The sequence below is a fragment of the Eptatretus burgeri genome, chromosome 11 (genome assembly GCF_056783735.1).
Source record: "Eptatretus burgeri isolate ZD-2024b chromosome 11, Ebu_testis_v1, whole genome shotgun sequence".
In the NCBI taxonomy this organism is placed as follows: Eukaryota; Metazoa; Chordata; class Myxini; order Myxiniformes; family Myxinidae; genus Eptatretus; species Eptatretus burgeri.
Window position 1 is genome coordinate 777531 of NC_140971.1, and position 19575 is coordinate 797105.

Below are 19575 nucleotides of genomic sequence, written 5' to 3' on the forward strand. Positions count from 1 at the left end.
GTGAATATTTTCCCGCCTGCAGAAGCTGTCAGTCACCGACAGACCGCCGATTAGTGAGGAAGTGTAAGTGAGCGCCGTCGGATTTTCGTTTTTGACAAAATGGCGGAAAAACTTGAACAACACTACTGCATCAAATTTTGTGTAAAGCTTGGCGATTCCCAAGTGGAAACGATCCGCAAGATTCAACAGGCCTTCGGGAACGAAGCAATGGGCACCACACAGATAAAAGAGTGGTACAACTGCTTCAAAGATGGTCGCACATCAGTGGAAAGTGAAGCATGTTCTGGTAGGCCCTCAACATCCCGAAATGAGATCGTCATTGACCAAGTGAGGATCCTGCTGATGCAGGATCTTCGAATCACAACCAGAGAACTTGCAGACGAGGCGGGCGTCAGCATTGGATCCGTTCATTCCATTGTGACTGAGGATTTGGGCTAAAGGAGAATCTCAGCGAAGTTCGTGCCAAAGCTGCTAACGATCGAGCAGAAGCAACTCCGTTTGGAGATCGCACAGGACATGCTGGAGACTGTGAACAGCGATCCCAACTTCTTCAACACAGTGATCACTGGCGATGAGACCACAGTGATCCGTCATTTTGTCAAAAACGAAAATCCGACGGCGCTCACTTACACTTCCTCACTCATCGGCGGTCTGTCGGCAACTGACAGCTTCTGCAGGTGGGAAAACATTCACGCATACGAATTAGGATCGCCTACACACGTGCACCAAACCACGCCTCCCTCGCTTCATTTGTTTACGCACGAAAAATTAAGGTTGGATACTTTTTGAACACACCTCGTATATACAAACCTCGCCTGGTGTTGGCGTAGTGGTTAGGGTAGTGGCTTGGGATCCAAAAGGTCCTGAGTTCAAGCCCCGTTGGCCGCTTGAATTAATACACACCAGGAGGTTGACTCAGCCTGTCATCCTTCCGAGGTCGGCGAAGTGAGTACCAGTGTGCTGGGCCTGGTGTATGCCCCGGTTAGAATAGGTGTACCATATTCCTGTGTCGTAAGAGGCGACCAGGGTTGCGTCAGGAAGGGCATCCAGCATAAAACCTGTGCCAAATCACTATGCGGATCATAACGGATGATCTGCTGTGGCGACCCCGAACGGGAGCAGCCGAAAGAAGAAGAAGATAGATTTATACAAATGTATGTATATGTATATATTGTTGTGGTTGACGAAATTCGCAAACCACCATTCAGGTCCCTTAGGTGAGATATCTCTGTAAGTATATATGTAGTTAGGCCCAAACCCGTTGTTTCGAGGGAATAAATGTCATTCATTCGGGCTGCGACCCCTCTAGATAGCCGTTTTTCTTTTACTATCTTTATTTTGGACCAGCCGCCATTACTACCACCACCAACCACGTCTCAACAGCCATCACACAACAACCACCAACCGCAACGCCGCTTCACAACCACAGCCACGACCTTTACCGTCACAACTCGCCCTCGCAACCATCGCATCACCGTCATTCCCGCGCCGCTTGTGGGCACCGATATTGGACTCGTGCAGGGCGCGCACCGAGCAGCGGGTGCAGAGGCACAGCCTTTCCAAAGAAAACGGATCAAAAACGATTCACGCCCACTTCTGTTCCGTCCTATCGGCGAGCGTGGGGCGATTTGGCCCCGCCTCCAGGTGCGTCGGAGTGTGGTCGCTATATGCAGATTCGCGGATCAAAAAGCATTCACGCCCACTTTTCTTCTGTCCAATGGGGAGCCAGTTAGAGTAAAGGGTCGAAGGTGAAGGAGCGAGGCCACGGGGACTATAAAGGGCCGCGTTCGCTCGCCAAACAGTGCAGTTCGGAGTTGAGTTGGGAAGAGCCAGTCAAGTTGAGTTCGGAGTTGAGTTGGGAAGAGCCAGTCAAGAGAGGAGTCGGAGAAGGCAGTTGGACGGAGCTGTGGAGAGTTGGAGAGGTGGCGGCGGCGAAGGCAGTCGAGGGGGTGCTCGTGTCAGAGTCGGGGAGCTGCGGAGAGGAGAGGCCGGTAACGCGACCGAGGTTGTGGTGGAGACGCTCGTCGCGGGACCCGAGCCAGGGAGATATCCTCCTTCCCCCGAGCATCAACAACCCCCTCCTGTTTCCCCCCGCGCTGACATAGTGCGAGAAGGGGGCCCCGTTCCCACCCCATTCCAGACACTGTCCGCGAGGCCCGCGGAGTCGGGGCGCCACCGCCATTTTGCGACTCATCACCAGATGGGTAGGCTCGACGCGGTCTCGGCCCCAGGCCCGTCTGCCCCCCATCATCGTGGAGGGTGGTCCCTTTTTCTTTTGCTTTGAGTATATGTGTTGTCGGCGCCGTCTGTGAAGTAAAACTGTATAAGTGTTGCCGTGTGCTCGGTAGTCGGTTAGCTCTGCATTGTGTTTTGCTTTTACATTTGCTTTTTGTGCATTATTGTGTGTTTCTTCTTCTTTTACATTTGCTTTTGGTGTATAATTGTATATGTGTGCTATCCGTGTGCCATCGCGAAATAAATGTGCTTTATGTTGAACTGTTTTCCCGTTTCGCTTCGTCTTTTCCTTTATTGAATCTCCATCTTACTTCACGTAAAGGCTAAAACGCCCGATAATTAATCGAACCGTCCAGGTTGATGATAACACCGCTCGGTTATCCCGATAGTACGGAACGGGTCGCTTAAAGTGGCCCGTGTCCGAAGTCGACCTGCGGCGAGGTGCGGTCGCCCGGTCTACCCTCCGTGTGGGTACTTAGGTAGGTCGAATTTGGCGAGCAACCCTATCCCACGCGGGGGCCGATTGGCACGATCGTGGTGAGGCCGAAAGGCCCACCCGTGACTAGTTCCCGGGGTTAGTCCGAGAGGGTCACGACGGGATTGTCCGTCCGGTGGGCGACGTGCCGCGATTCGAGTTACGTGGCTGTTCGCACGCTGGCGGGCGCGAATCCGCAACACTGGTGTCAGGTCGTGCGATATAAACTCATCGCCCTCCTCGCAGCACTGGTATCGGAGAACGGGAAAACGGGCTGTCCTGTCTCCAGCTAAATTCACGGGAATCGGTCCAGGGGTGAGAGGAGCGATAACCGATTCCCTCCAAATTACGAGAGAGCTAAATTAACCCTTTACGAGAAATAAGATGGCGTCTCAAGGCGAGCGGGAGCCGGGGGTATTAGAAATGGATGTAGAATGTGTAGAATCCATGGTCCAGAATGAAAACCCCGAGCAGGAAATGTTGGTTGTGCAGGAACACGAACTCGTCCAACTGAACCCAGAGCCCGAAATAGGTGCGGCGGCGGCCGCGGTGTATGACACCTCCCCACCCCCCCTCCGCCAAAACCTCCCGATCCTGGCTGAATCGGCTCACCCAAGCGCACCCGACATGGCCCAGCTATTCGCTGTGCTGGCAAAGATGGATACAAACACAAATGAAATGAAAAACGAAATAAAAGGCATGAACAAGCAAATGAACGAAATGAAAACGAAAATGGAAACAAACGCACTCGAAATGAAAGAGCTGCGGGGTGAGACGCAGAACATGGGCCGAAGCCTGCAGGCGGGCATGAAGGCAGTGGCCAGGGAGCTCCAAATGGCGACTCCACGTGTGGGAGCGAACGAGCTAGGAGGGAGTGCAACGGCTGTCGGGCCCGCGGTGGAGGCGGGTAAGGAGAAAATAATTCGGGGGACGTATTGGGCGAGAAGCGTGACGGAGACGTGCACGAGGGAGACAAGAGACGAGGTGAAAGGAATTGCGAGGGAGAGAAAAGAACAATCAAGACGGAAAGCAAGGATGAGGTACGCGGAGATCGTGAAAGAGCAAGGAGTGAAAAACAGGGAAGGACGGGAGCGACTTAAAGAGAAAGCAAGGTTGACCTACATAAAGATAAGGGAAAGACGCCAGAAAGAAGCGGAGACTAATAGACAGGAGGGAACAACAGAAACTTATAAATGTATAGAGACACGGGAGACAGAAAAAATAGAGGAGAGACTACATGATAATGACAAGGCTCGAGACTTACACACACACACGGAGGTAGTGGAGGATAGTGAGGGTGAGCTGGCGGACCGTGCAGGGACCCGGTGCGAGCAGCGGGATAGCCTCCTCCAGGAACGAGGGGAGGGAGTCTGCCCCCTTGAGGCGAGTCACGACCAGGTGGGTTCGGTCGTGCTTTGCGAGTTCGAGGGGAGGAGTGCTGTGGACGGGTGCACGCCGAGCTTGGGGGGTATAGAGGCCCCGGAGACCCTTGTGGGGACACGAATCCCCAGTGTGGTTGTCCCGGTGTGTGTGGTGTCGAGGTGTGTGTTCACGAGTGTGGCGAAATGCGTGCTGCAACGCACGCATAGCGCGGGTCCAAGGACGTGTGTGAGAGCGACCGGGTGGGTGACAAAGACCCCGTGTGTGGAAGCGACCCCGTGTGTGAGTGGTGTGGTGGTAAGTGTGCAGAAGGGCGTGCTTCCCAGCACGCCGTGTGTGGATGAGGCACCGCGGATGAGTTCCCCCGCGTGTGTGAGTGAGGCACGGTGTATGAGTGAGGAACCGCGGATGAGTGCCCCCGCGTGTGTGAGTGAGGCACGGTGTATGAGTGAGGCACCGCGGATGAGTGCCCCCGTGTGTGTGAGTAGTATGGTTTGTGTGAGGGAAATGGCACGAGTGAGTGAAAGGCCGCGAGTGAGTGGAGCCACATGTGCGAGGGAAACGGCATGCGTGTGAAACGAGTGAAACGTGTGAAACGAGTGAAACGGCCAGTATGAATGGAGCACCACGTGTGAGTGGTATGGGTAGTGTGAGGGAAATGGCATGCGTGAGTGAGCGGCCGAGTGTGAGAGAGACAGCGTGTGCAAGGTCGCTATGTGTAAGGGAGATGTCGGTCGGCATGTGTGAACATGCAGCCCCGTCTTCCGGGGTGAATGTGATGGAATGGACTGTGAGCGTCGTTACACGCAGGAATGCGTGTGTTGAATGGAGACGACGACGGCGACAGAGGAACGAAAGCCGAGTAGCGGCTGTAGTTGTTTCGGGGACCGTGCCGGGTTCACCCAGCAGCGAGCCCGAGGTCCGTGCTGTGCAACGCACGAGGCCACCACGTGCTCGCTTGCGAGAGTGAAGTCCCGGTCCGGAAACGCCAGCGGTGGATTTGCCGATCCCGCGGACGGACAAAGTTTAGGCAGGATTATGGATTTGGACCGGACGGGTTCTCCACGCGGGCGTGTGTGTTACGCTCCAACGGGAAAAGCACATGTGTTCGCGTGGGGAACCCCTCGAGACGTGGGGCTTGTGTTTTTTTTTATGCGCACGGTGACGTCATGGCTGCACGCGGGGTTGGAATCCGGCAGGAGGGGTATCCCTGCCGGATGGTACCGTCCAAGGAGGGACGAGGTACACGTGCAGCTGCATGACGTCACGGGCAGGTGCAAAGTGCGCGAGCTGTGAGTTGCCACGCTGGTGCTGCGCATGTGAAAAAAAAAAAAGCAAGCCTCACTTTCGGGTGCACAGGATTCCTGGGCAAGGGGTGGAAGACCCCCTTGACCAGGGCACAGGATGGAAACTAGTTAGGGGGAAGGGTTAGCTTAGCTAGACCGACTTCATGGGGCAGGGGTAAGTCCTCATGGAGTCCGTGGAATGGATTAGTTAGAGGGATTGTTAGTTGAGATTTAGGTGGGGAAATGGGAAATAATGATTTGGAGACAGAGACAGACTTGTGAATGTGTAGAGGGGACGTAGTTTAGCTACGTAGTGTTAAAAGGAACGTGCTGTAGTTTAAGGGACGGCGTGGGAGCACGAGTTAGTTAGGGGAGGTAGTTAGAAGGATGGCAGAGTTCAGTGGTGTGTGTTGAAGAGTTGTGAGGTGAGTACATGATGAGTGAGTGAGGCCAGCGGGTCTGTGTGAATGGAGCGACTGGGGAATGCATGGTGCGATGAGTGATTGGGGGGAGGAGTGACTCCCGCCCAAGGGACCCCGGGGTCAGTGTAGAGTGAGTTAGGGGGTTAGTTAAATTGAAAAATGGAGGTCGTTTTGTTGTTGGTGTGAATGTAGGCTCGAAACCCGTTTGGAGGGGTGCAGGAGCCCTGTTGACGGGCTGGGAGCGTGGCTGCGAAAGGTGAGTATCGCTGAGTGGGTACCCCGGGCACCAGGCTAGTCGGCCGTGGTAGGCCAAGGGCCCATGGGGGGCCGGGATAGCGTAGTGGGCACGGGTGCGCCTGCTTGGTGCGGGGGCCCGGGGCGCCATTAGCCGCGTGGGCAGTGTTGTGGGCACAGGTGACCCTCGGAAAGGGGCCTGGGAAGCCAGCCTGCCACATGTGCGTTTCAGGGGAGGTGCCATGGGGGGCACTCCCCGGTGTTAGGGAGCTGGTAGGCTCGGAGGCGGTGTAGTGCCCGGGGGTGCCATAGCGGGAGATTCGGCAGAGGGTCGTGCCTGCCAAAGGGAGCCACGTGTCCCAGCCATGAGACCGTGTGAGGGCACGGAGAGAAAATTGGGGGGCGAGGCCCGAAATTGTGAGGACACCAACACAGGCGACGGGAATCTGGGTTTATAGAACCAATAGTTTAAGCGAGAGGCGCTTGTTGAAAGCCCCGGGGTAGTTTAACAGTTAAATGGTTAGGGTAGATAGGAAGTGTACCCCTCCGCACCATCCATCCCCTCGCTCTCGTTGTGGGCCACTGGACCCACTTTGTGTTATAGATCGCTGAACTCTGGGGAGGCCATCCTGAGGCTTCGTTGGGCCTCGACACAGGACGTTAGCTCTCCCTGATTCCCCTCCGGGAAGGGAACGTAGGGGTTGGGAGTAGGCTCGGTGACAGGATAGGTTTTTTTTTTTTTTTCATTTTCTCCCCATATGTTGGTCATTTATTCACTTGGGTGAAAAAACTCAAAATACCAACTTTTAGACCTATGGGCCCATTTTAGTGGCCCCCCAAATTTGGGCGCCCCTGGCTGCCCACAATCTTCCAGAGGCCATATTACAGATTGTAGTGGTCCGATTTGGCTGATCTTGGTATCAAAATGCTCGTAAAAGCAAGATCTTTCGAATCGCATAAAGTAAAATCACTCCGAAACAGTAATTTAAAAAGTTATAGTTTGGGGCACCCTTTTACCTTGGGCCCCTGCTCCCCAGCCAAACCGATGGTCCCGATTTTTTTTCGTGTGAGAATACCCCTTCATATGCTCCAACACCTCAGCATAAATCAAAATGGGATCTCAATGGGTTCAAGTGTGATGATGGTTTTATTGTTCGGGGACTCGGGTGCTGGACACACAATACGCCACAATACATAGCACAATATTTGAACACAAGATTTCCAATACACTAGATCAGTATATTGTACATAAATTTTCCACATGCACATGCAGGAACTGGAAGCGATACTCGTATGAGTAAGAGTTCTTCCTAGCATATTATAGTCAAGATTTTTTGCCAACCAATGTTTTATTTGACAGCTGTGTTTCTTTTTTACTGATTGTGTAGGTTCTACCTGTAGCAGTTTTTGGTTCTATGGAAAGAAGTATATCAGAAATGTCTAAAATGCAGTGATCTTCAATTTCAGGAAAAAAGAAACTATGCGAGCTCGTTTGGATGAAGAATATTCACTTTCACTTCATGAGTGTCCTGAAAGGCTTCCATGATGCAGGCAAGCCACCATTTTCCATCATAGTGCACTGTGACATAACCTGAGAGTTTCCCGTTTAAAGTTGGTGTCGATTTTGAAATAGCCGACTCGATACGGTGTTCCTCGCTAAGGCTGAATTCACGTACTTGAAGAGCAGTTTCAGAAATAGGGATGAAAGCATGAAGTTTTTGAGTTCCAGCTATGGTTCTGGCTGTCTTTAACCTTTCTTCCAGATTTCGTTCTTCCTCGTCATACACCTCTTGGGTCCCGTAACCGAACTTCATTTCATTCAAACCATTTTCAGCAAAGGCGAAAAGATCTTTTGGAGAAATAATTTGACTGTCGTAAGGTCTACGCAGGCTCTCACGTGTTGCTTTATCGTTTGACTGTACCTCCCACGCCATCCGAAGGGCCCTTGCCATGACTTGTGGCAAAAAATGCCATTCTGAGTCAATACCATACTCTGATTTGTGACGACATAGGTTTATGAAGGCTTTGCAATTCTTATATTGGCCAGTGCAACTGTTTGAGAAATAGTAAAGTTTCTTTACATTTCCAAAGCTAGATGTCAAGTGTTCAATGAGCATTCTTTGGAAGAGGTGGACTGAGACAACTTCGTGAGTATTGCATTCTGATATAATCATGAACGAATCGTGGTTTAATTTGCCATCGTCCAATTTGAAATAGTAAACCCAGGGGTGAATTGTCGCTTGAGAGCAGTTCCAATGGAATCCTTGGGCCGCATCCTGTACAACAAACGAATAGTTCTCTGAGAAGTCTCCAATAATGACAAATTCTCCTTCACCGATTTCGTCTTTCTTATTTTTCAGAAACTGAGATTGGGCCTTGGCAATGAAGTCGTGTCTCACTCATTTCACCGCACGTTCACAGAATTGATTAATGAATTCTTCCAAAGGCAGGACCATGGAGCTCAGTTCAGATGTCGGTGGGATGTCCACCGTTTAAACTGAATTTCATCAATATCCTCTAGTTCATAAGCACTCAGTAGATCGGTTTTGAATTCTTCAATTGATGGGCAACTTTCACAAGTTCTGAAATAACATGCCGGTTGTGCTGGGTGACAAACTATGCGTGCTATCACATGATGATAACTAGGAAGTTCGGCTATCTGTGGCATTTTGAAACCAAGCATCACGAGTTTCACATTTTGATGTATCGTACATACACATACACTGTGTGTACCGCCTGAACCGTCCAGGACACACTCCGAGGGACGGAGCATGGCGAACTTCGCGAATCCAACTTTCAAGCCAGGGTTCTTCTCTTTGAATTTCTGAAACAGTCCCTCGAGATTGTTTAGTACCAGGCGCTTTTGAATTTTGTCTTTACCATGTTCATTCCTGACCACCACACAGTCCTTTTTTCCCGGCATTATTCGGCTGACTTCATCACTTCAATAAAATTCGGTTATGGCGGATTTCACTTCATCAGGCAATATTTTACCCTGTTTGAGATTTGGAAACGATAGCATACCATTTTCTTTCTCTAAATTTTTGGCTTGCACAGCCATTCTTTGGGAACAACTGAATTCACTCATCATCCCTCTGATGCTCATATTCCCAGCAAATATTGTCAGTATACGTATTTGCTCTGAACGGCTCGAAATAACGTATTTTTCTTTCAGGCTTTTGATCACCTCTGGCATGCAGTTTTCATCACATTTTGACGCTGTATTTTGTGTTTTCTCTGCAGTGCTTGGTCCAGCAACTAGTTCTAATTTCTTTCGCACAGAATCTTCCACTTTACTTCGCGTTTCAGGAATGTACCCTGGGTTCCTTTCCGCTTTTCGTTTGTTGAATGGGCTTTCGCCTATCATCGATAACGACTGGTTTAATCGGTCAACTTCTGCTTCTCGCTCAAAAACCTCCTCATCCTCATCTGTCAAAATAGATTCTGCAATGCCTTCGATAGTACCTTCTGATGATAATTTCGAATTGGTCAAAGATAATTCTTCAAAACGCTCTGGTGACAACTGAGGTTTTTTCTGCACGAAGTACAACGTCTGTCATCTTTTTTTCACCTTTGAAAAAAATTTCATCAACATATCATTTGACACATTGCGAAGATCTTTTCGTTGTTTCATTTTATGGCAGCTGAACGGATCGCAACTGTATTTTCGGAACTCCTTTCGATCATCAGTCGCCATGCTTACTGCAAAAAATGCAAAAACTGAGACTCGATTGCCATGACTTGTGGCAAAAAAATGCCATTCTGTGTCAATACCATACTCTGATTTGTGACGACCATGTGTAACTTAATTTGATGATTGTTATACAAAAAATGGACACTTAAAAATCAATGCACACAATAGGCAGAATAATTTTTTGCAAATGATGCAATATATATATATATATATATATATATATATATATATATATATATATATATGTCCAGAGATGATGATTGTCAATTTCAGACATAAAGTCGCTTGCCAGCAGGTGACGTCATTGGAACGATGACAGCAAACGTCGCCCAATGTCGAATCAAGAATTAGTGATACGTGGACCCTGAACAATAAAACCATCATCACATTTGAACCCATTGAGATCCCATTTTAATTTCTGCTGAGGTGTTGGAGTATATGAAGGGGTATTCTCACACGAAAATCTCACACAGAATCATCGGTTTGGCTGTGTGGCGGGGGCCCAAGGTCAAAGGGCGCCCCAAACTATAACTTTTTGAATTACTGTTTTGGAGTGATTTTACTTTACGCGATTCGAAAGATCTCACTTTTACGAGAATTTTGATACCAAGATCATCCAAATCGGACCACGACAACCTGTGATATGGCCACTGAAAGATTGTGGGTCAACCGGGGGTGCCCAAATTTGGGGGGGGGGCCTAAAATGGGCCCCAATGGGCCCCCAGGTCTGAAAATTGACACATAATGTTTTACCATGGATACAAACATTTGCACAAAAAGAAGAGTGAAATCTAAGATGTGTCAAAATTTCGCTGAAAAATGTGTACACTTGACATGGAATGCCCCAGAAGTGAAAATTGTGTGTTTGGGTTAATTAAAAAAATCTCTTTTGAAGATAATTAGGAGCTTTATTTAATTCTATCCTTTATCAAGACTCATCCTTGGTCACCTCGCTGAGGTCTTAATTCACCATTTTTTGGCCTGCTCAACAATTCCTTGACTCGGATGGTTTATTGATGATTTGAAAACGAAGGCCGATATTGATGAAGGCCATGATGGTTTATTCATGATAAAACACTCAAATTTTTGTTTCCACTTTCCTCACTCATATCAAATACCTCATCTACATACCTACAAATCGTTGTATACATCACTTTTGTAGGTGCCATAGTTTTCAATTTTGGAGCTTGGAGTGATTTAATTCATTAAATGATGCAATTTTCCATGATCGACTTTCAAGGACTAATTAAAGTATATAATTGAAATATTAACTTCAGTTTGAGGATCGGATCGCATGGACTAAAAAAGCTGTCGAAATCTGGAGTGAAATCTGAAAATGTTAAGAAATCGGCGATGTTTTGGTTATTCCAGGTACGTACCACCACCAATCAGCTTGCTATCTCTTGCCAAGCCAGCCGTTCCTTATCAACCATTTCAATGGAGTATGAAAGCCACTTGAAGAGCGCCCTTCAGTCGATAGCGGTATTACACATGCAGCTCGTGTTCCAATTGGGTGGTACAGCCGGCCTTTGCTGCAAGGTAGAGGTATGTAGACAGCATACATGGATGTGGTACAATTGGGAGGGATTTTGATTTATAAAGGGCCTCTCTGCCGGTGTGTGTGCATGCCTGCATGCTTGTTTACATGTGCGAGATGCATGGGATTCGCAGACTGAACTCGCACCTGGGCCCATGCTGCGTGCCCCCATAGTGTGTGGCACTGTGGTGGAGGTTACGCAGCCGTTTCGCAAAACATGCGCTCTGGAATGTGGAGAGCGGACATGCTGCGACACTGTAGCCACGCGGGACATACCGTACAGTGCGGGTGTGGGTAAAGTTTAGCGTGCCGGTTAGAATCTGTGCACATGAGCGAATGAAAAGATTAGTACGAGTATATCACCAGTGTGTGTGCACGGTTAGCATGGACCATGAGGTTGGAGGAATGCATATGTGGGGCGGTTTAGTTTTGAATTTAAAATGGCATCCCTAGAGTGTAGCATATACAAATCTGATTAGGAGTGAGCCAACCTGAGGGGGGCTCAGGTCGCTGCATTGGCAAGCATGAAGAGGTACGTAGACAGCTCACATGGATGTGGTAGAAATGGGTAGATTTGGATTTGTAAAGGGACTCTCTGTGGGAGGGGGGGGGGGTGCATGCTTCTTTTTAAAAGTTTCTTCAACTATTTCGTTGAAGTGCTTAGCCCACTCGGCGACAACTCTTCAAGCTTCAATTTTTACAATCTTCCATGGTGGTACCATGGCTTGCTTCTCTGTGGGGACATCTCTGGAGTTAGAAAGGCAAAATAAATTGGAGGATTAGAAAGAGTTGAAGGGAGAACTGAATAATGTTTTCAGTGGCGAGAAATGAATCGCCACACCACGGAAGGACGTATGAGAGGTATGCACGCTCACCCTTTGCTGTCTTGCCTGGGTTCAAATCTCAACCCAGCCATAAATGTCGTCCCAATGTTTCACAGTTAAGGTGATTCATCAATGTGTGTGCCGTCTCGGATTGATGTTAAACTGGGCGTCGCATTTTCCAGAATTCTTCCCTCTCCTCGCCCCCCCTCTCTTCCCCCTCACCCTCACACCATTCTCCACCCCTCTCCCTCTCTCAGCCCTCTCCCTCCCTTTAGAACCCCTCTCCCTCTCTCTACAACCCTTTTCTCTCCCTCTCTGTGAAGGACCGACGGTTTAGTTTTGAATTTAAAACTTCTTCCCCAGAGTATAGCATGTATGAATCAGATTTGGAGTGAGCCGACCAGAGGGGTGCAAAGGTCGCTGTATGTTTGAGCATGCGTACAGGCTTTTGCCAAGAAGATAGTGTGGGTTTCAAATGCTCCCACCTGGTTTTATATTGAACCCGGCAGTTAAAAAGAAAATGTTGCTGTTTGGGCGTGTTTTATTGCCCGTCTCTTTTCCTCCCGTCATGCTGCCTTCCACTTCCATATATATATATATATATATATATATATATATATATATATATATATATATATATATATATATATATATATATATTTTTTTTTTTAAAACAAAATTATGTGATGCTATTCTTGGCCAGTCACCTATATAAACCAAAAAATTCAAAATAATTGCTTGAAAATTGTGGCCAAAAAACATATGACAAACAGAAAAACAAACCGACACCACAGACCAACATTCTTGGCAAAAAAAAATTTCACCAAGCAACAATGCTGTAGACCAACATCCTTGGTGAGAATACTTTTCACCCAGTAACAAGAAAACAGTGTGAAAACGGATTCCGCCCTTTTGGCGCACGTCACCGTGGGTGCCTTTGGCACTTCGGCGTTGACATTGTGCAGCACCTGGAGATGGAAGTGGGAAGAACAGTGCACAACTAGAAGGGGAGCACTCGGTAGAGTGCAAAACCTCTGCCGCCAATACTGCTGGGTCACTTAAGTGAACCTGATATCCTATTCATTGTAGGTCAAAACGGATCAGACTCTACTAAACCACGATTGAACAAACTAAACTAGATCGACGCGCATGTAGAAATGCCCAAAAAAAAAAAAATCGAAATTTTTTTGAAAAAAAGGTGCAAAATTTCTATTTTTTTTTTCTCCAACAAATTTTGGGGGGGGGGGGTGGAAATCACTTCAAACATGTAGAAATGCAAAAAATAAATATATTTTTCAAATAAAATCGAATTTTTTTTGAAAAAAAGTTGCAAAATTTTGTTGTTTTTTTCTCTAACAAACCTTTTTTGGGGGGGGGGGGGTTGGAAATCACTTAAAACATGTAGAAATGCAAAAACAAAAATTCAAATATTTATTCAAAATGGCCGCCATAGCGGCCATATTGGACTTTGGACCGAGTCCAAAATCTCATGGCATGATCTTTGGACCATACCTAACCCCCCACCAAGTTTCGTCAAAATCCGTCCAGGAGTTTTTCCGTAATAGTTCACAAACAAACAAACAGAAGGGTGAAAACAGTTAACCTCCGTCCATCTTCGATAGCGGAGGTTAATAATTGATTAATTGTGAAATTGAAATAAAGAAATAATAATCGTAAAATAATTAATCTCTTAATCAATTGGCTCATAGCATACCAGAATCACCACCGTATCATCACAATCTGTAATTATTTCATCGAAAAATGAATAATCGAATAATAAATCAAACATACCCTTAAGAGTGAATCACTTGTGTCCAAATATCAGTTTCCCAGATCAAAATTTGCCTGAGATATTGCCCAGGTGAGAAAAAAAAATTATTAATGAATAAATCGATAACAATTAATCGAAATTTAAAAAAATACAATTTTTGCCAAAGCACTTCACAATTTAGTCCAGTAGGAAGAGGGGGGTATCATGCACCCCCCCCCGGAAATATACTTCTAATCAGTGTTTCTACATTGGAAAAAGTGTGTCGAAAATGATGAGCTATGTTAAAAAGTTGTCAAAATGTCCCACGCATCATTTTTATGCAAATTAGTGTCCCCATTATCGAAAAATCTAGTTTCACTATATCTCAGCCAATATTGCAGATAACTGAACAAATAAGGTGTCTAGACCCATGTTTTGAGGGTCAAAGATCATAATAAAACTATTCTTAAAGTGATCACATGTGTCTGTGTCATGCTAGTATGCAAATTAGTGCCGCCATTACAAAATAATCACATTTTTACCAATTAAGAGACTCCATATTGCAGAAAACTGAACAAATAAGATGTCCAGACAGATGTTGTGTTTTTAAGGCCAAAGTCACATTTGCTCTACGGCGAGGATACGGCGGCCGTACGCCCTCTGAATTGACAGAAACGTGCGGCGGCCGCAGAGTTTCTGCGGTGGCCTCAGGGTGGCCCTACGCCGTTTGGCTATCTTTTACAGGCCGTAAGGTCGCCGTGGAATTATAACGCGGAGTTATAACTTTTTTTCATTTCTACGTTCGCTGGAGCAATTCGACAATCCAAAACAAAAAACTGTTTAAAAAAAAAAATTAACCCACTCGTTACCGTCCGTCTGGCCGCACGTTCACCTTAGGGCCCCCCTGCGGTCCCCTTGCAGGCACCTTGAGGCTACCTTGCATCTGCCTTGAAAATTATATGGTCGCTGCAGGGCCCCCTTAAAGTCACCGTACGACATCAAATCAAAGACCGTACGGCAACCCCACGTTTTCGGTCTCCACAATTTCTAAGACCTAAGGCCTAAGTCACATTTGCTCTACGGTGAGGATACGGCGGCCGTACGCCCTCTGAATTGACAAACGTGCGGCGGCCGCAGAGTTTCTGCGGTGGCCTCAGGGTGGCCCTACGCGATTTGGCTATATTTTACAGGTCGTAAGGTCACCGTGGAATTATAACGCGGAGATAACTTTTTTCATTTCTACGTTCGCCGTAGCAATTCGACAAGCCGAAACAAAAAAACTGGTTAAAAAAAAAAAAACCCACTCGTTACCATCCGTCTGGCCGCACGTTCACCTTAGGGCCCCCCTGCAATCGCTTTGCGTTCGCCTTGCGGGCACCTTGCGTCTGCCTTGAAAATTCTATGGCCGCCGTGGAAATTCTATGGAACGCCCTAAGGTCACCGTGCGACATCAAATCAAAGACCGTACGGCACCCCCACGTTTTCGGTCTCCACAATTTATAAATATGCCGTGCGGCTACCCGAAAAATAAAAACATATGTGACTGCTACATTTTGTGACCATGGAAATACTGCGGCCGCCGTATAATTGCTAGTGGCCATAGATTTTGGAGACCCCACGGCCGCCATGGCAAATCTGACAGGCCTAAATACGCCGTGCGGCTCCCCGAAAAATAAAAACATATGTAACTGCTACATTGTGTGACCGTGGAAATACTGCGGCCGCCGTATAATCGCTAGTGGCCATAGATTTTAAAGACCTCACGGCCGCCGTGGCAAATGTTACTTAGGACTAACCAATGTTTATTTATTTTGTAGTACAAGGGTCAAACATCATAATAGAACTCTTCTTCTCTTTCCCATTCCAGATAAACAGTCACGTAAATGCTTCTCCACAATGAATCACTCATCGTTTTCAATGAAATCATCAGAGTCCAACTCGTCCTCTCCTTCCTCTTCCTCCTCCTCTTCCTGGTCATGCTCTCCAGTGTCCAGGAGATCGACGAGCGAGGTTGGTAGGACATGACCGCAGGACCATACTTGTTTCAACACGCCTTCATCAGTCCTCATCCATCCTTACCCCTCATCATAGGGTTTTGGCTTTTCCAGAATAGCTTCATCAGCTCGCTTGTACAAGGCGACGCGGTGGTTCACACATTGGACGTGCTGCTTCAGAGCAGAGTGGCATGGAGGAAGGCGAGCCAGGTCGACTTTAGACTTGGAAGTGGGTTTCTTGTCCTTGCCAACCATTTTACGTAGCAACTTGGCACGGATGACGTCCACTGAAGACTCACGACTCTGTCCATACATCAGACAGGTGAATTGCTCCAACTGCCTCAGCACCTCAGGCTTGACATTCCAGTAGTCACCGAGTTGACTGAACGCCTTGTGAAACCTGGGGTTCTTCTCCAGCTTTTTCAAGGGGCCCACCTTCCCCTTCCCTTTGAAGGCACTGGTACAGTCTTCTCCGCTGAACACATAGAACCCAAGAAGAGTGGCACAGTAGTCTTCTCCCAGGGATTCTGCAAGCTCAGAGAGGTTGAGAAGTTGTCGATGTTTCCTTGACCCCGTATCCAGGTATACAGTCAACTTGATGGCATGAGCATGGTAGAGAAGAATCATGAAGATATCTGTGTCAGGTGTTCTGATCACAGCATTCTTGTATCCGAGGGCAGCGGCATGATGGAGGTACAGTACCATCCTTGTATCAGACTCTTCCTGGTTGCTGTAGATTGTGGGGAGCTCACGCACCTCAACCTGAAACACAAAGGGGCATTGCATTTCAGTCACCACCAATTCTAGATCGAGACAAAAATCACAGATAATCACTTATAATTTACCAATTTTACCAATATTTAAATATAAGACTGAAAGAAAAAATCGCATCACCAATCACCAAAATTTTATACTATTATTCACCAATCACCAAGAAGCACGTTGGCAATATTATTTAAGTTAATCCTGGTAATAATAATTCATAATATTATGGGTTTTCAATTTACCTTGCCATTCGATGAGACAAGATGGTGGGCTCTCCCTCCATGATCAGCACTGCCATCTCTGTTCTCTCCAGCTTTGAAGCTGCCTGTTGGTCACTCCATACTCACAGCAGGAGCTGGCAGATCTGCTTTTTGTTGTCGTCATTTGCAAGGAACATCTTGAAGTCGTGTGGCTTCCTGGTCACTGGTCCAGCCAAAATGATCTTCTCTGAGCTGCCACGCCTCAACCTCTCCTGCGCTTTGATAGATTCCGGGTGGTAACTGTCACCCTTCCGGGTAGGCGTTTCAGTAGTTTCGCGGAGCGATAATTTGAGTTCTCGTACCCATTCGATTTAAGTTCTTCGATATAGAGCAAGCCCAAGGAAGATAGCTGTAGGACCTCATTTTGTTGGACGACCTGAGTTTCAATGTGTTTCAATACCGAGACGAATGCCTTTTCATGGGCGGCTGACATGCAAGCCTGCTTGGTATCTTTTGCTCCTTCGGCTCTGCAGGTCCCGCGCTCGTAGTTAGCGAATGCTGTGCGGAAAGATTTAAAGCATGACGAATGGTGTTTGGCCTCACAAGCAAAGAGGTCTTTGCTTTTCACCTGTTTCTGAAGTCGAACTAGACCCATTTTCTCAGCCCGTGATTCAATTTGCTCCCATGCATTTTCTTTGTTCTTATAAGATGTGAAGTATACAGGTCTCTCAGTTTTGCGATGACCATCTTTGATCTCAGCTTTGTAACAGAAAATGCACTCTGGCGGGAAGATGGGTCCAGCAGAACCCCCTGATTTACGAGGGGAGTGATGCCGCTGTGAGGTTGATGGTTCTGGTTCTGTATCATCTCCCAGAAGCTGAAGGTTGCCAGTAAAGCACTGATAACAGTTGCGGTGATACCCAACACTTTCCAGGTCATCGGGGAGAGTTGTTGGGATCTGGTCACACACTGATTGCACACGATATGGGGACTCATGTGATTGGTGGAGACATCGATCCCAGATCTTCTGAAGCTGTTGTAGTTTTTCTGTAGCAGTTCCTTTGATTTTAGTGAGAGGTGTAAAATGACCAGGATCAGACATGGATGGCACATGAAGGATGCATGCAGGTGGAGAGCATTTGTGGGCTGCAGGATCTACACTCCATTTTATTTTGGGCATGCCGGCTTAATGTCTACTTCTACCACCACTGTTAGAGAAATGAATGAGAAATCACCATTAATGTTAAAGGCGCCCTGTTATGAAATCTGGACTTCTCAATCTGATAACAGATGTTCTGAGTGCAACCATCATGTTCTACAGTGGCCTAATGTTTGATGCTAACAAATGTTTTTGGGATACAAGCAGTGATAACAACAATTAAGCAAGAACCCTACAGAGATTTTAAGAGGCTAGCTATAGCTAACGTGGTGCTAGCTCGCTCAGCTGTGATGCTGCCTGTTTCTGGTTCCATGCAGAAACTGACATCCACGTGTGTGTGTGTGTGTGTGTGTGTGTGTGTGTGTGTAGCTGAGTTAACTTCTTACCTTGTTGGTTTGGAGGTTGAATAGCCAGCAAAATCAGTTGGCATTGACGAAGATGCAGAACTCTTAACGGAGGTATTGACTACATTTACAAAAATAGGAAATGGCAGCAATGGCAGGACTAATTTGCATAATAGCATGCCAGAGGTACATGTGCCCACTTCAGGAATCGTTTTATTATGATCGTTGACCCTCAAAACATGGGTCGAGGCACCTTATTTGTTCAGTTATCTGCAATATTGGCTGAGATATAGTGAAACTAGATTTTTTCGATAATGGGGGCACTAATTTGCATAAAAATGATACGTGGGACATTTTGACAACTTTTTAACATAGCTCATCATTTTCTACAAACTTTTTCCAATCTAGAAACACTGATTAGAAGTATATTTCCGGTGGGTGCATGATACCCCCCTCTTCCTACTAGACTAATTGTGCCTGAATTTCAGGTTCCTAACTCAAAGGATGGTTGAAATAGCCTGGATAAACAAACAAATGAAAAATCACTCATAGAGTGACACTTGGTGAAAAGGAATGGCACTCGGTAGAGAACATACCCCCGCCAGGCTAAACAGTTTACATTTTGTAACCTGATCGGCAGGATCTGAATCCGAACCTTCACCAAAATCGAATCGGCTTGTTCTTGTCACCTAACCAACTCGTCCACCTCATTTTGTCGTAACTCGTTCACAACTGTTAATGAGAACATGTGATACATCGTTTTTGGCCTCTTCTCTCAATGGTGAAGAATCACCTGAAAAATTCTCTAATACGGATCCAGATTCAGATCTTCACCAAAGTTGAATCAATTATTCCTTGTTGCACACCCAACTTGTCCACCAAGCTTCAACCGAATCCATCCTCGACTTTTTGAGATATCATACAATATCGTTTTTAGCCCCATCTCTCAATGGGGAAGAATCAGGTAAAAATAAAATAATTATCATATCCAGATCTGGATTCAGATCTTCACCAAGAATTAATCAATTCTTCCTCGTGGCTCTCCCAACCTGACCTCCAAGTTTCGTGTGAATCCATTCATAACCTTTTGAGATATTGTGCTAGATATCGTTTTTGGCCCCTTCTTTGAATTGGTGAAGAATCACTTGAAAAATTCTCAGATCCGGATCTGGATTCGGATCTTCACCAAAATGGAGCGTTGCCTGACATCCTTGACTGATCACCTCCACACAAAAAAAATTCAAAACGATTGCTTGAAAACTGTGGCCAGAAATCG

General features: G+C 46.9%; 1 pseudogene; it reads right to left on the bottom strand.

The window, feature by feature from the left end:
* Positions 1-15738: 15738 nt before the first annotated feature.
* On the bottom strand, positions 15739-18899 carry LOC147016267 (uncharacterized; annotated as a pseudogene).
* Positions 18900-19575: the final 676 nt, after the last annotated feature.